The sequence below is a fragment of the Diadema setosum genome, chromosome 22, assembly GCF_964275005.1.
Source record: "Diadema setosum chromosome 22, eeDiaSeto1, whole genome shotgun sequence".
Lineage (NCBI taxonomy): Eukaryota > Metazoa > Echinodermata > Echinoidea > Diadematoida > Diadematidae > Diadema > Diadema setosum.
The window spans coordinates 12,575,868-12,589,961 of NC_092706.1; the positions used below are offsets into that span (position 1 = coordinate 12,575,868).

Sequence of the window (14,094 nt, forward strand, 5' to 3'; positions counted from 1 at the left end):
CCAGACTTGAAGCACCTCCAGACATAAAGATTCTTACTCGCAAGTGGTACATGTACACTGATCTTTGAAGGCACTGAACACATAATAAAATTCTTGTTAACATGAAAACTTGGCTTATACCAGTCTACTGTCAGCCGCCATTACAGGACAAAGATCATCAATGTAAAGTATTGTATCATCCAATGAAGTCCCATTCTCTGAGTATGACTACTGCACATCAATAGTTTATACAGGATCCTGCTGTGTACTTCACTGTGAAAACAACCTACAAACAATCAGATTTAACATGATACAGACTACAACTGTGTCAAAGATAAGGTGGGTCTGAAAGTCAAGACTACACACAAGGCCTTATGAACATCAATGCTGAACTGTTACCACATACTAGTATATTATTCTGTATGTACAACTTTAATAAAGATGTGGAGTGTAAAACAGATGCACCCATCGTGTCACTGACTTCATTCGTATTTCCAGTTCCAGTGTATATTGTAAGCAACTTTGTTCAACTTTGTCAATAAACAAAACTATTTCACATTGATCACTTAAATAAACAGGATTGAAGTCAACATCCCTTTAAAATTAACTCTGAGACAAATAGAACTATGCAGATATTCATCAATCTAGAGATACCACACAATTACAATTGCTGTAGGAAGTCTTTAATATTAGAATCTCAGATAAGCTGTAAAACATGATCAAGAGAGGCACTCCTGTATGGATTAGTACATTGCTAAGTAATTGAAAAATAAAAACTTTATAAGACCAAGGAGGTACTAGTACCTCCTTGATAAGACGATAATTTGTACATTTACGAATAATTTCTGAATCCAAAAGAAAGATTCATATACACTCAACAACACTGACAAACAGACAGACACACAATAAAAACTCACACACCTATGAAGGAACTTTGTTCACAATGTGGACTAAATCACATTTTTGAACTAAGGAAAACCCACTAGAACTTTAGAAGACTGAGAGCTAAACACTATCAATTCTGTTTATGCTCTTCCAGCATTATCACAGCCAATGTGAAAAACTGAATGTGGATTTTTCTTCCCAACACCAGGATGTAAATCCTGCCTTTCCACTGTAAATCTTACTGTTTTCAACAATCTACATATGGCAGTTTATAGTTTACAGTCAGGGGTCCTTCAGCTCATATCATGTAATCTGACAATGTAAGTACATTTCAATTGGACCACAGTGATCAAATTAATCTATCATAAAATTTCATTCAAAGTTAAATGGTGCAGTATTTCGAGATATTTACATTGTAACCTCTGGCAATTTAAAGAGTCGTGAATACTGAGGAAACACCACAGACAGTATTTTTGTACTGAGCAAGGTGATATCCAATATTCTCACAGAGCTAGACCTGCTCATAATAAAGAGGATAAAATGGGTTTACCCCTTGCATAGAGACTATAAAATCTCTATCCCATTAGAAGTGCTATTCATTGGAGTGGGTAAAAGGAAAGCGATGGAAGGTTAATGGCAGGATGATGTCACGGTTTAGGGACAATATGAAGAATGATAGGAAAATAATGTGATGTCACATTAGTGTCATGATGATGTCACAGTGTTTGGTGATGATATCACAATAATGTGAGAATGATGCTATGATGTTATAAAGGTATAAGAATTATGTCTTGATGACAATGACGATGATGATGATGATTTAGTCTTATTCATAGAGGGTAGCCACTTTAGTGATCTTTGCACTGTTCTCCTTGTGGTTCCTGTTCACATTCATGAATGTAATTCAGCTATCAGGATTCTGTCATGATAATCTAATGATGATGATGATGTGAGGATGTCATGTTGATAATGAGCTGGCGATGTGATAGGGATGTAATATTGTCATAAAAATAATACAAACATTATTATGATGTCATGATGACTGAGGATGTGACATAAACACATTGAGTGGATTAGACATTGGAATGATTGGCAATGAGCCATATAATCAATCTTTCGCCTTCCCCTAACATCATCAGCTATCAACCAAAAAAAAAAAAAAAAAAATGGCTTGACTGAGAGTGATGGGTTGACATTGGTATTGGTATTCCTCTGAGTAACCAGTGCTATATAACTTGCAAATATATTAAAGACGATTCTGACAGAGAATGTCATCACAACTATGAAATCTGTATGTTTACCTGGGAAAGGGGAGGGAGAGAACTAACCTGAATTCAATTTCATAGGGGCATGATTTGTTTTGTCCCTTTAAGCAGCATTACACATTAAAATGTTCTTGTCATCTTATCATCATACAAATCTGTAACTGCTGAAAGACTGCAATAGTGCATATGAAAGAGTTGGCATTCATGTACCAATTGCAAAATTTCAAATACATGAAATCAAATGCTACAGATTCAAGAAATGAACTAAATATAAATGCATTACTCAATACTGGCAACCTTCATCATCAATAAAAACCATTATCAGTCATAATTGTTTAAAGTAAATGCCCATTATAAGAACCACGAGAAACACTTAAATATAAAACCTTGTGCAAACAGGAACACTTCCATAAGGCAAAAAAAAAAAAAAATCATTGTATTGGCGTAACCCGCCCGACCCTAGAAAACCCCCCGACCCTGAACTTTTCACACACAAAAAAAAGGAAATACATCGTTTTTACTGAGAGAGGGCGCGATACGGGTTTGCGAATTATCAAAAACAACAACAACAACAACAACACCTGGTGTCGGAAAATGGCCGTGCAGTACAGCGTGTTGGCGACTGATAAGTCCGGTTCGAAGATTTTATTTAGTATTATTCAGAGAATCGATTTGTCAGTGGCGCTGGGTGATTTAGCCCAGGAATTTATGTCGTGACGGCTTTTAAACTGGTTATATAACAAATTTTTGGATGCAACAGACCCTCTCTATCGAATGGGGTTTCGTTAAATATGAGTTTTACACCTAAAATACAGGTAGCAGGTACAATTGTACACAGTCTTCACTTATTAATGACTTTCACTGAGTATACCCAACCAAACAAATGTCAGTGCACCAGTACATGTATGATGATTTTGACAGATTGAATGCGTCAGAAATACTGCAAAACCACATAAGATTCCTGCCAAGTATCAATGAGACCATCGTCAGGTCAAACAAGTTCAAAATCACACAGTTGCTTGATGATGTGACGCCGACTCAACCGCCGATGACCCTACTTTTAATCTCCGGCACAACTAAGACAGAGGAAGTCAGCATCACCAAGAAACAGATATCTGAAATGAGCAACAAAAATCAGTCAATCGAGAGTAAGTCATTAAAAGGAGTTCTATGGAAAAGAGTAAAACTGTGCCTGATTGCCCCTCTAATTAAACAGACATGGAAGTCATTGTAGTGCATTAGACATTAAATTAGTCAATTATACCATCCAGTCAGCAGCCTATGAAACCAAATATATAGCATTATTTTCCTACAAATATCTTATAAAGTGAAAAAAAGTATAAGAAACCTCTAATTTTCTCAAAACATGAAGCAGAGCAGAATACAAGAAATCCTACAGAAGTGCTGAGGTTTAGTTGTGAAGAAGTACAATCATAATGACAGATGTTTTACACATAGTTAACTCATTCAATTTTTTTGCTTTTAAAGGACACATTTGTACACATTAGCGTACAATGGGCAATAATTTTACAATGTGTACAATTAACAATTAGCCTGTGATATTTAAATGACGGCCCTTGGTTTCAACAATAACATGGCAAAAGTGTGCGAATACACCAGTGGGATGGGAGAAGGGGAGGGAAGTTCATGCCACACTCACCTTATACTGACAGTGCTTCCATCTGGAATATTTCCTGTAGTGGTGGGAAGTAGATAACCAACATCAGTTACATCTTGAAGGACAGCTAACCAAGGCATGATCTGCATGTTTGACAACATTACTTATCAAAATTATCACTCATTACTTTATGTTGAAACGTACTGACAAAGTCTGTACACAATTGAGTAATTTCATCACCAGTGGTGCATCAGACAGTATGTATGGTCTTGTATTCATACATGTATGCTACACGTCTTTTTATGACTTTGTCTGACACAGAGAAGGCTGAGGCAGGATTGCATCTAATCGAGAGGAGCAGTCATTATTACAGTGCCATCTGGACTGCTTGACAGACACAAGTTGATAAATCCCAGCTCAAGATAGTATCATGCTTGTCCTTATACTCTGAAAAGGCTTCATGGAGCAAAACAATTCATTGCATACTGTATGTGAAGATGAATGCTGCTACTGCATGTACTAATATACACAGCCAAGTATCTATAAAGACAATGGATAAATCTAATCAAATCAATACATGCATCATTATCTAATATTACAATCTGCATGACAAAGCATCTGACAGAAGATAGCTTGCTAAATGCACTGATGTTATCACTCGGCACAATGTAGCAAGGGCATAATATTACAATTATGTAAAGGAAGAACTTGACCAATATTAATAGAAGTGTGTGTACAGTCATGGACAATAAAGGGAGCACTAACCTCTCTCCAGAAGACCCAGAGGATCCCCACGACGATGATGAGGGCAGACATGACTACATAAATAAGAAGAGGTTTGATGATCATGGGGTCACGAACCTAACGAGGAGGCTTCCTTATTCCATCCTTGTCCAATGGCTCCACTCCGAGACTGGACAGAGGAGTGGGGAGAGAATGAAACATTATCATACAGTAATGTGAACTACAGAATGCACAATTTTTTTTTTTTTTTCATGTCAGTATTTGTTCATTATCCATCTTTGATAATACATGTATACACACTCTTTCTTTCTTTTTTTTAAAGAATGAACATATATTTGTCCTTTCTTCCAAATTAACAATAAAATCTGTAGCCATATAGACAGAAAGGATTTCTGGAAACAACATTAATGTGTAGAGTAGAAATAGTTGGCGTCCAGACTTTCCAATAAGAAGGGTCACAAAGAGAAGGAGAGTGGCATACAAATGAGACTTCGAAACACTGCTGATTTGAGAGGTATTGATTTTTACTTTTACAAAATTATTTTCCCCATGACTGAAGAATTATAATGGTACTCACTAAGATGCTGCTTTAGCCAATGAAAAGGTAAAATGAAATATTTTGAAACCAAAGCTTTAATGAGGTTCAAAGATATTTGCTTGAAGAAATTTGATTGATTGATTGATTAATTGATTGATTGACTGATTGATTGATTGATTGTGAATCTTTATGCAGAGTGGCCTGATTAGACTGAATCAGAATAATGACTGTACTGCCGGCATAATTGCCCTCCCCCTTCAGCATACACTCAGACCTGCTGATGTGTGCACATTGTGGCTCACCCTTGAGCAGGTGGTCCTTCCATGATGACGTTGATCCAAAGGCTCTGCATGGCATTGAGTGGGTTGGGAAACCTCATGATGATGGATAGGGCTATCAGGGTCCAAGGCAGCTATGCTCCTACCAACACAGAGAAACAAACAAACAAACAAACTCATATGTTGCAATCTATCTTCATAGATCCTTCACTTCATACTTTTGCATTTAACCCATTAATGTGTCCATGCAAATTGGTCATTACGGGATAAGTTTTCATCAATAATTCAAATTTCAACTGATTTCTTGCAAAGTAGAAATCAATACATAATCTTATCACAATTTGTATTCATGTTCGTTTCAATCAAATTACAAATGATTGTAAATGATTACACATATTTACATCATATTTGTTATTAAGGGGTCATTTTCAATAAGACTACGTTGTGCTTCTCATGATTTCTCCATTATCATATTTGACACAGTGCATTTTTGTTTGTTTGTTTGTGTTTTTTATACAGATTTTGTCAACCAATAATGAAAGTGAAAATAAATGAGATGAATGAATGAAATGGATGAATGAATAACGTTTGTTGGAGAATAAGCTTCAACCCATTTTAATTCTTCCGTGAAAACACTGTTTAGAGTCTTTAATGCCTATATTTGAATAATTATTCCACCATACAATTATTTTGAACGGAATGAAGTATACAATCTTTCGTTTTTGGCATGCAGAACTCAATTGAAGCAAAAATAGTGAACCATTTTAAGCCAAACATTTTCGTGTGTACACTGTATTCCAATTTTGCAAATTTTGTGAGATCAAAGAGTCACAAAATCAAAATACATGTACATGCAAAAGTTCTTGTTTACACTGTATGCACTGTATGCATTGAATTCAAGTGGCATGCTGAACTAGAAATGTCGCTAAGGCGACTGGTATCCCTCCGCCATAATGCATGATTCTCCTAATAGGTCTACTGTACATGTGGACAATGTGTGATTACATTTTCACACAATTGGCAAAATATTAAAATAACAAGTTTGTCACAAATGTGTTGAATATTCACCTTCCTTGACCTAAGTTTAATTGGATGAATAGGAGAGCATGCATTTGGGGATTTAAGGACTTTAACTTGACTTTGCCCATTCATAAGTTTATGCATTGAGTACTTTTCAAGGTATGGAGAAAAAGTGCAATTTCTGTATTGAAAAGTACATTGTTACCATTTTCATCTGGCCTTTGACCGTAAAATTCATAGGATAATCACTGTCAGGCAGAACATGCATAAATATGTAGAAAGTTTCAAGATACCTTGAGCCACTTCTGAGATATGGAGGAAAAAGTTAGTTCAGCACTTTCCCTTGATCTTTGACCTTTTGACCTTTAAGGCAAAAAAAAAGAAAAGAAAAAGTTTCCAGAGAATCTCTATCAGGTTATACATGCATACACCAAGTGTAAAAAAAATAATAATCCCGCTGGCATTGCATAAATATGAGGGAAATAGTAAAATGTTGAAGTGTTGCCCTTTTCTTTAGCCCCTGACCTTTGACCCCATGAACCCTAAATTCTCTAGATAATCATTGTCAGTCAGTACATGTATATATGCTATGTTCCATGAAGATACCATGAACAATTTCCAAGTTACGGACAAAAAAAATATTGTTACTTGACCTTTTGACCTTTGACCTCATGACCCCAAACTTCCACCAGAGAATCTTAATTGGGTAATACATGTATACACCAAGTTTTAAGAAAATATCTTCAGGCATTGCATAGATATGGTGGAAATAGTGAAATTTTACGTATTTGACCTTGACCTTTTGACCTTTGATCTTGAGCATGTGCACCCAAAAGTTGATAGGCACAACTTCACCCCCTAATACACATACATGCCAAGTTTCATTAGGATACCTCAAAACGTTTTTTAGTTACGCTGTCCACAAAATTCATTACGGACGGAAGGACGGACGGACGGACAACCCGAAAACATAATGCCTCCGGCACCACTTCGTGGCGGAGGCATAAAAAAAAAAGAAAAAAAAAGGCTGTCAGCTGTGAATCAAGAAAATTTCACACTGCAAATATTTCTTGCTTTACAGTATGCACAAAACTACTTCCACTGGGGTGTAAGAACAACATTTTGTGTAAGTAGAGAATAGAGATTGTTAAGAATTGGGTGTGCACTTTTGATTATTGCAACACAAGATAGATACTCTAGAATCTACTTTTTGAAACAAAAATCTTTACAGTATCCTGTCTTCATTTCTTTCTGAATCTACAACTCCTCAAAGATTAGCTGATTGATGTAACTACCTTTATGAGGGTCGTAAAATTTTGATATACACAGATCAGGATCCTCTGATAAAATAGTTATCGCAGCACAAGAATGGCTCCTGTAAGCAATATGTTGATTAAACAGAATTTCCCCACTAGTTAAAGTCAGGGTTAACCACTCTGGAATTGGACTCCAGCTATCACTGGGGTAACATGACTCTCACCTGGTATAGCCATTGAAGACAGCTGCTCTGGTTTGTCCAAAAGATCCACATTCTCTCGACGGAAAGACTTTGACTTGGCACCAGCAAAGTTCCTGAAAGAATACAAGACAAGCTTATCAACAAAGAACATGATACATGTACTACAAAATACCACAAATCATAAGCAATTACATCTGGTACAGAAATCCTATGACCCACCAAACAAACAAATAAACACAAACTACAATAACAGTGAACACATTCTGAACAAGACACTTTTTTTTTCTTTTAATACTGCACAATTTATTCTGACAAATGAAGTATGGAATTGCGACTGATTGACAAATTGCCCCACATCGACGTAAATAAGCACTGAATTGATCAGTGTTTTAGCAGTAACCATGATAAAAAATCATGGGCGTACATACTCGAGCAGGATTCCAACCTACGACCTCCTGATCACCGGACAGGCATCATCTCCACTAGACCACCGAGCTTTCGCCCGACAGCAAGTGTTGGTTCTAATCCTTATAGCATGCAGCGGGTACTGCTTTGTTATTCAAATTCATGAAATTCTTCCGTCGAGATGTTTTCATTGCGACTGATTGACAAATTGCCCCACATCGACGTAAATATCATGGCTACTACTAAAACACTGATCAATTCAGTGCTTATTTACATCGATGTGGGGCAATTTGTCAATCAGTCGCAATGAAAACATCTCGACGGAAGAATTTCATGAATTTGAAGAAGTATGGAATTGTTTGCTTGATTTTCTTCCGAACTTAATAATCTATGCTTTATAATAAGGAGCAACAGTGTCAAACCTTGGCAAAACCATCACTGGATCAATAGAGATCAACACAAAGTGACTCCACGTCTTCCAGTTCTCTTCTGTTTCCCAGATCTCGTAGACGGCATAGTTACAGGTCCCCTCATGGCCTCAAACATTCTCACACTGTAGCTGCCATTGTGTATTAGTGGAAACAACAGAAATACAATGCACGACATTACTGGGTAAATACTGTATACCTTTTGGAACATAATTTTATCAACATATAATAAACTTGATGTTGAAAAGATGAACTGAAATGTTTCCAATTAGTACCATATTGATGTACCAGTACTTGTTTCAGGTTTCTCTAGGTACTGCTATTACAGTTTGCCTACAATATATTTAGAGGCATATATATTGTAATTCTGCAAGGGGGAAAGCAATGATAAATGATGATGATGATGATGATGATGATAATCATGACTAGAAACATCATTTTCATTATTCAAGTAATAACAACAGTGATAATTCATCACGAAAATTTTATTATGATCACTACCATCACTACTTTATTATTCCTAATATTACTAGCTTTGAAAAAACACACCAAATCACTATATTCCAAGTTTATCACAAAAGTAAAAAACATTCACAATGGGGCATAAAGTCTTGACTTCCTAAACTTCATCTTTGAAACTTTAGTTTCAACACACACACACACACACACGCACACACACACATAAATAAATAACAATAAAGAGGTAAAATTTGAACAACAATTTTCAAACGGTACAAGTACTTGACTAAGTTAGTACTTGACTGGATTAGGCATCCAGAATTCTGCTCTGTTGAAAGATAGGGATGGCTGTTTATATCACATATCTATATCCTCTGAGAATTGTTCATTCAGCTTATTCAATCTCATAACTTTCCATAAGAAACATCATATTCATAGAAGAAAAAAAAAAGAAATAAAGTCAATTTTCCTCACTCTGTGATTAGTATAATATTACTGAAGCACTTTCCATTCAAAATATCACACCAGTGGGAATCTAGCAATGAGGACACAATGTCTTACCTCACACATCCATCATCTCTTCCTGCTGCATCAACGAATGTCCTCAGGTTGTCACGGAAACTTCATATTCTTTTCCTCCTGTACGGCGAACTACCTGCCGACAATGAATGCCTGTGGAGAGTAATCGTGATCGCGTGAATAACTGCAGTCAGCAACACGCTGTCGTAATGATACTGACCTGTGTGACAGTAACTCTAATTGTTAGTCTCATGGGGGGGGGGGGGCGAGAACAACTAGCAATCTATATTTCATGATGAGTTACACATTACTCCAGGTTAGAAGGCATATAACCTTGTTTTTTATGATGTCTATGATGGTCCCCCTTATTTAAAAGCCACCGTAATGTGTAAACGTTAACATTAGACAGCGTAAGCTGTGAGCGCGAGCAGAAACAACCACAACTAAGTCAACGTTGAATTCAATGCTTCCCCATGTCTCATTTAATTCAAATTTATGTGAGTGACTGGAAATGAGATACTAAGGAATTCCTGAAATTTTGGTGGAATTTGGTCGAGTGAAATTTGAGGTATATCTTCTTGCCTCTTAGATACGATATTGGCTTACTGCCAATACTGCATTACCATTTTACTACCGCCGGAATCTGTCTCTAAGAAGCCCATGACCGACGGCAACGAGAAGAGACAGATCTCGACTATCGTTGAAGTTAGCAGCCCAAAATAATTTAGACCCCTAAAACCCAGGATAGCCCAGATCTCAGACAAATTTCAATGGTCGCGCTCTGTCCACCCGTAGTGCTCCTCTACAAGTTAGCGTGGATATGTCTTCCTGGACATTTTGCTGACTAAACCATACAGATACAGATCTCATCGGTCTACGACAGTTTACCAACCTGGGGTTGCTGAGGCTGAGCCCGTATCCGTAGTGCCGGTGCGGTGCCGGTGGTTGAGCCTGAGCCTATTTACAGCCTCAGGCTGTGGTCTTGCCCTTGGCCTGCTTGATGTTTGGGTTGGAGACCGGATCGTCATGGCAGGCGCTGCCGTAACTATACACAGCCCAGTCGCTGTACGTAGGATATATTCGCACAGCGTACCTCCGTCTGGTCGGGCTATTCGTAAACGCTGCCGCTGATGTAACCCCCGCCCGGGGCGGCCGGGCGCTGTACCAATAGCGTGTTGGGGTCGCTGCTGCGGTTACCGCTGATGTTGCTCTGCTCGTGCTAACTTAGTCTCCAAGTATGTCCACGACCGGGCGACCTGATCCCGATCGATCTCGCGCTCGTCATCTCACTGGCAATGGCGGAGCTGAATCTCTTGCATAACGCCATCGAGATCGTTCCTACTCCCACTTTCAGAAGAGACAGACATCGAAATCGCTAATGCTTTGTATAATAGCGCGCGTACCACGCGAGCGTCTAGCTTTCACCACCGCACGGTATACGGGCTAGCAAGCGCGCGCGGATGTGCATGCGCAAGCAATTTCCAGATTGATGGTGTATACCACAGTGTACACGCAACGACACGTGCAGTGTAAGCTTGCGCTGCGCTGTATTGTCATCGAATGACTTTTTATTTTCATGGAATGATTTTTTGTTCATCGAATGGTTTTTTGTTCATCGAATGATTTCTTGTCGTAAGTATAGAACGCCATGTCAAATATATCTTGGGTCCAATATATTTTTGGTGAAATATATATATTTTTTGTCGAATATATTTTGGTCAAATATGATTTTTGGTCAAATATATTTTTTGTCAAATATATTTTGGGTCAAACATAGTTTGTGTCAAATATATTTTTGATCAAATATATTTTTGTGAAATATATTTTTGGTGAAACATATATATTTTTGTCAAATATATATTTTGTCGAATATATTTCGGTCAAACCTTCATATTTTCTTGTCAAATATATATTTTGTTTGAATATATATTTTATGAAATATATATTTTATCGAACATATTTTTGTGGAATGAAATTTAAATTGATGAAATGGTTTTTTAGTTGGTGTCGAACATAATTATTTGATTCCCTTCTGGCGTGCCATAGGCCAGAGATAACTGCGCTGCTGTGAGGAGGATGCCTGCCCTTTCCCTTAAAGGTGGTCTAACAACGACACAAAAATTGTCCGAATTCTAGGTGCTTTCACAAAAATAGATTTCGATTAAGACCATGTTTTTCTTTTCAAGATGTGCGTCTTGCTTTAGAGAAGACACGAAAATGCGATGTTAAGGCGAGAATAGACAATATTTGAATGTTTGTTTGTGAGTTTTCCTAGTTGGTCGTAGGATCTGATGGGATGTGTCCAAGTTAGCAAAGGTCATAGCTACTTTGTTTCATCGTAGTTTGGATGTCATTTCCAAAGGACCAATAATAATCTTTAAACATATCGCATTCCCGTTCTGGTTTGCGAGGCATCAAGAAACACCGGAGGACTGGTACAGGTTGTACTAACATGGAGAAAAAAAAAACCCAGAACGAACTGAACACTCCAAAGTAACACAAGTAAGTTGTGACTTACTTTAAGATTCGTCGTATAAAAGAATCTAATTTTAAATTTATGATAACTTAATTCCAAAGACACCCATCAAATGACCATTATACTTTAAAACCCGTCGTAAAAAAGAAGCTTAGTTTTGGATATGATCGAAATGCATAATAATAGCCTTCACACGACCATTTAATTGTGATGTCATTACCACGGCATTGTCTTGTCACTTTAGATGTCGTAAGCAGCAAAGAGTGTGATTCGACTTGTGTCTGGAATACCAGCCACGTTTCTTCCAAGGACATTTAACGTATGAAAAATACATAGAGTGTCTGCACTTTACTTCCAAGAGACTTTCATCCTTCCGGTAATGCTACATTGAATTTTCTAGAAGCGCTGATCGTAATCATTTTATAAGTTCGCTTAGTAATTTGATAACAGTTTGTTAATCTTTTGAACATCGCCTTTTGAACATGCGTTTTCTGTTGGTACCAGTGCTAATCAGTATTATGTTCATCTAATTTGCCTAAATAGGGTTTAAAATCTACCTCATACAAAATAAAAAAGATAATTTTTGCTGGAGAGAGGGGTATACATTATTTTTTTTTACAAAAGTAAGATATGAATTCTGAAAAAAAACCACATATTTTTAAGTCCAACTGATAACCAGTTTCTGCATTCAATCTGGTTTCAATTTTCTTAAATCAAAGTGATTCGAAAATAACAAGAAGTTTCCAGAACAAAGGTAAAAAAAGATGCAAGTCTATTTCGAGAGGATTCGAATACGTAGAAGCGATTTCAAAATGATCGATAGAATCGATACATGAGGCCCCTTTGTCGGAATATTGATCGTCTGTACGCAGATCCCTTTTACCTTGGCAGTGCGTACGGATTCGTTTTTTCTTCATCTCTGCTGCTGAAGTCAAAGCAGGTCCAAAACCGGTAATGCACGTCGTGTAATATCTGGAATAGTTGATTTTCTACTCGATCAAACTTACATCTCAACTCTCATGGGAACTTGCACGATCAATGTTGAAAGCCAAGGTCACACAAGTAGACCGATAAATCCAGTGAGCTTAGCAGGAGCCTCTTCTTCGTAGCTTGATAAGGCCGAGTCCTTATTTTCCTCTGTCCAAACATATTACGATTGCTCGAACTAGACGCGTCTCAAAATAGCGAAAGTCAAGCATTTCATATTTATCTCATGCTTACCAGAAATTTGAAAGCAGACAGGCTAATCAATCTGTAGAAAGACTCTGTATATGTAACAAATATGTTTGCGTGATGAACTCTATACTGATTTTGAGTATATTACATTTTATGAAGTAGGCCCCCTAGACATCTTTTTCTCTCTCCCTGTATATTTACATAATTATCGTGGAGTGATGTTAACTTTGTTCAAGTCGCTGCAGATTTTGTGCTTCTTTTTCGGGATACACATCGATTGTGCACAATGTTACGATATTCACTTGGTTTGATCTGAAAAATGGCATTGTACTCATAAAAACCAATCACTGTTTCAAAGCACTATTCGACTCCGTTTTGTCAATACCGACATAAATTGGAATAACATATCTATAAATGTCTGTTTTCTACCACATACGTTTATTGAAACATACGTAAGAACAAATGATACAAATGATCACGCTTTTCCACTGTAAGCACAAATATAGAGATAATTATATATCTATCTATAATAGACAGTGAGACTTTAAAACGGGGCTCTTTTCACACATTTTTTATAGCAAAATGTTCATATAAATGCATATTTAAGCCAAGACTATTTAGTGTTCTCGTATTTTGTTTTCCTGCTTGATTTGATATAGCTTTCAAAATGAAATCTATTCAAAATTGTAGGTCGTATATCCTTTTGTCTTGAAAATGCAAGAAAAGTGTTAGATTTGCCAGGGTTGTAGGTCCAGGGGAGATGAACACACAAACATGTACATTTAAAAATCTGTGAACATGTATTCCTATGTTGTTGGTTTTTTTTTTTCTTGTTGTTGTTTTCA

General features: G+C 37.0%; 1 protein-coding gene and 1 long non-coding RNA gene across 3 annotated transcripts in view; one reads left to right on the top strand and one right to left on the bottom strand.

Moving 5' to 3' along the window:
• LOC140245413 (voltage-gated delayed rectifier potassium channel KCNH8-like) overlaps positions 1 to 14,094 on the top strand; it is a 202,624-nt gene that overhangs the window by 161,147 nt on the left and 27,383 nt on the right. The window lies entirely within an intron of this gene.
• LOC140245415 (uncharacterized) lies at positions 4,632 to 8,002 on the bottom strand. Of its 2 annotated transcripts, XR_011902330.1 has the most exons (4): positions 7,808 to 8,002; positions 6,621 to 6,690; positions 5,332 to 5,449; positions 4,632 to 4,660 (listed from the first exon to the last, which is right to left on the bottom strand). It is a non-coding gene; the product is annotated as an uncharacterized lncRNA (long non-coding RNA). The 2 variants fall into 2 exon arrangements; XR_011902331.1 differs by lacking the exon at positions 6,621 to 6,690.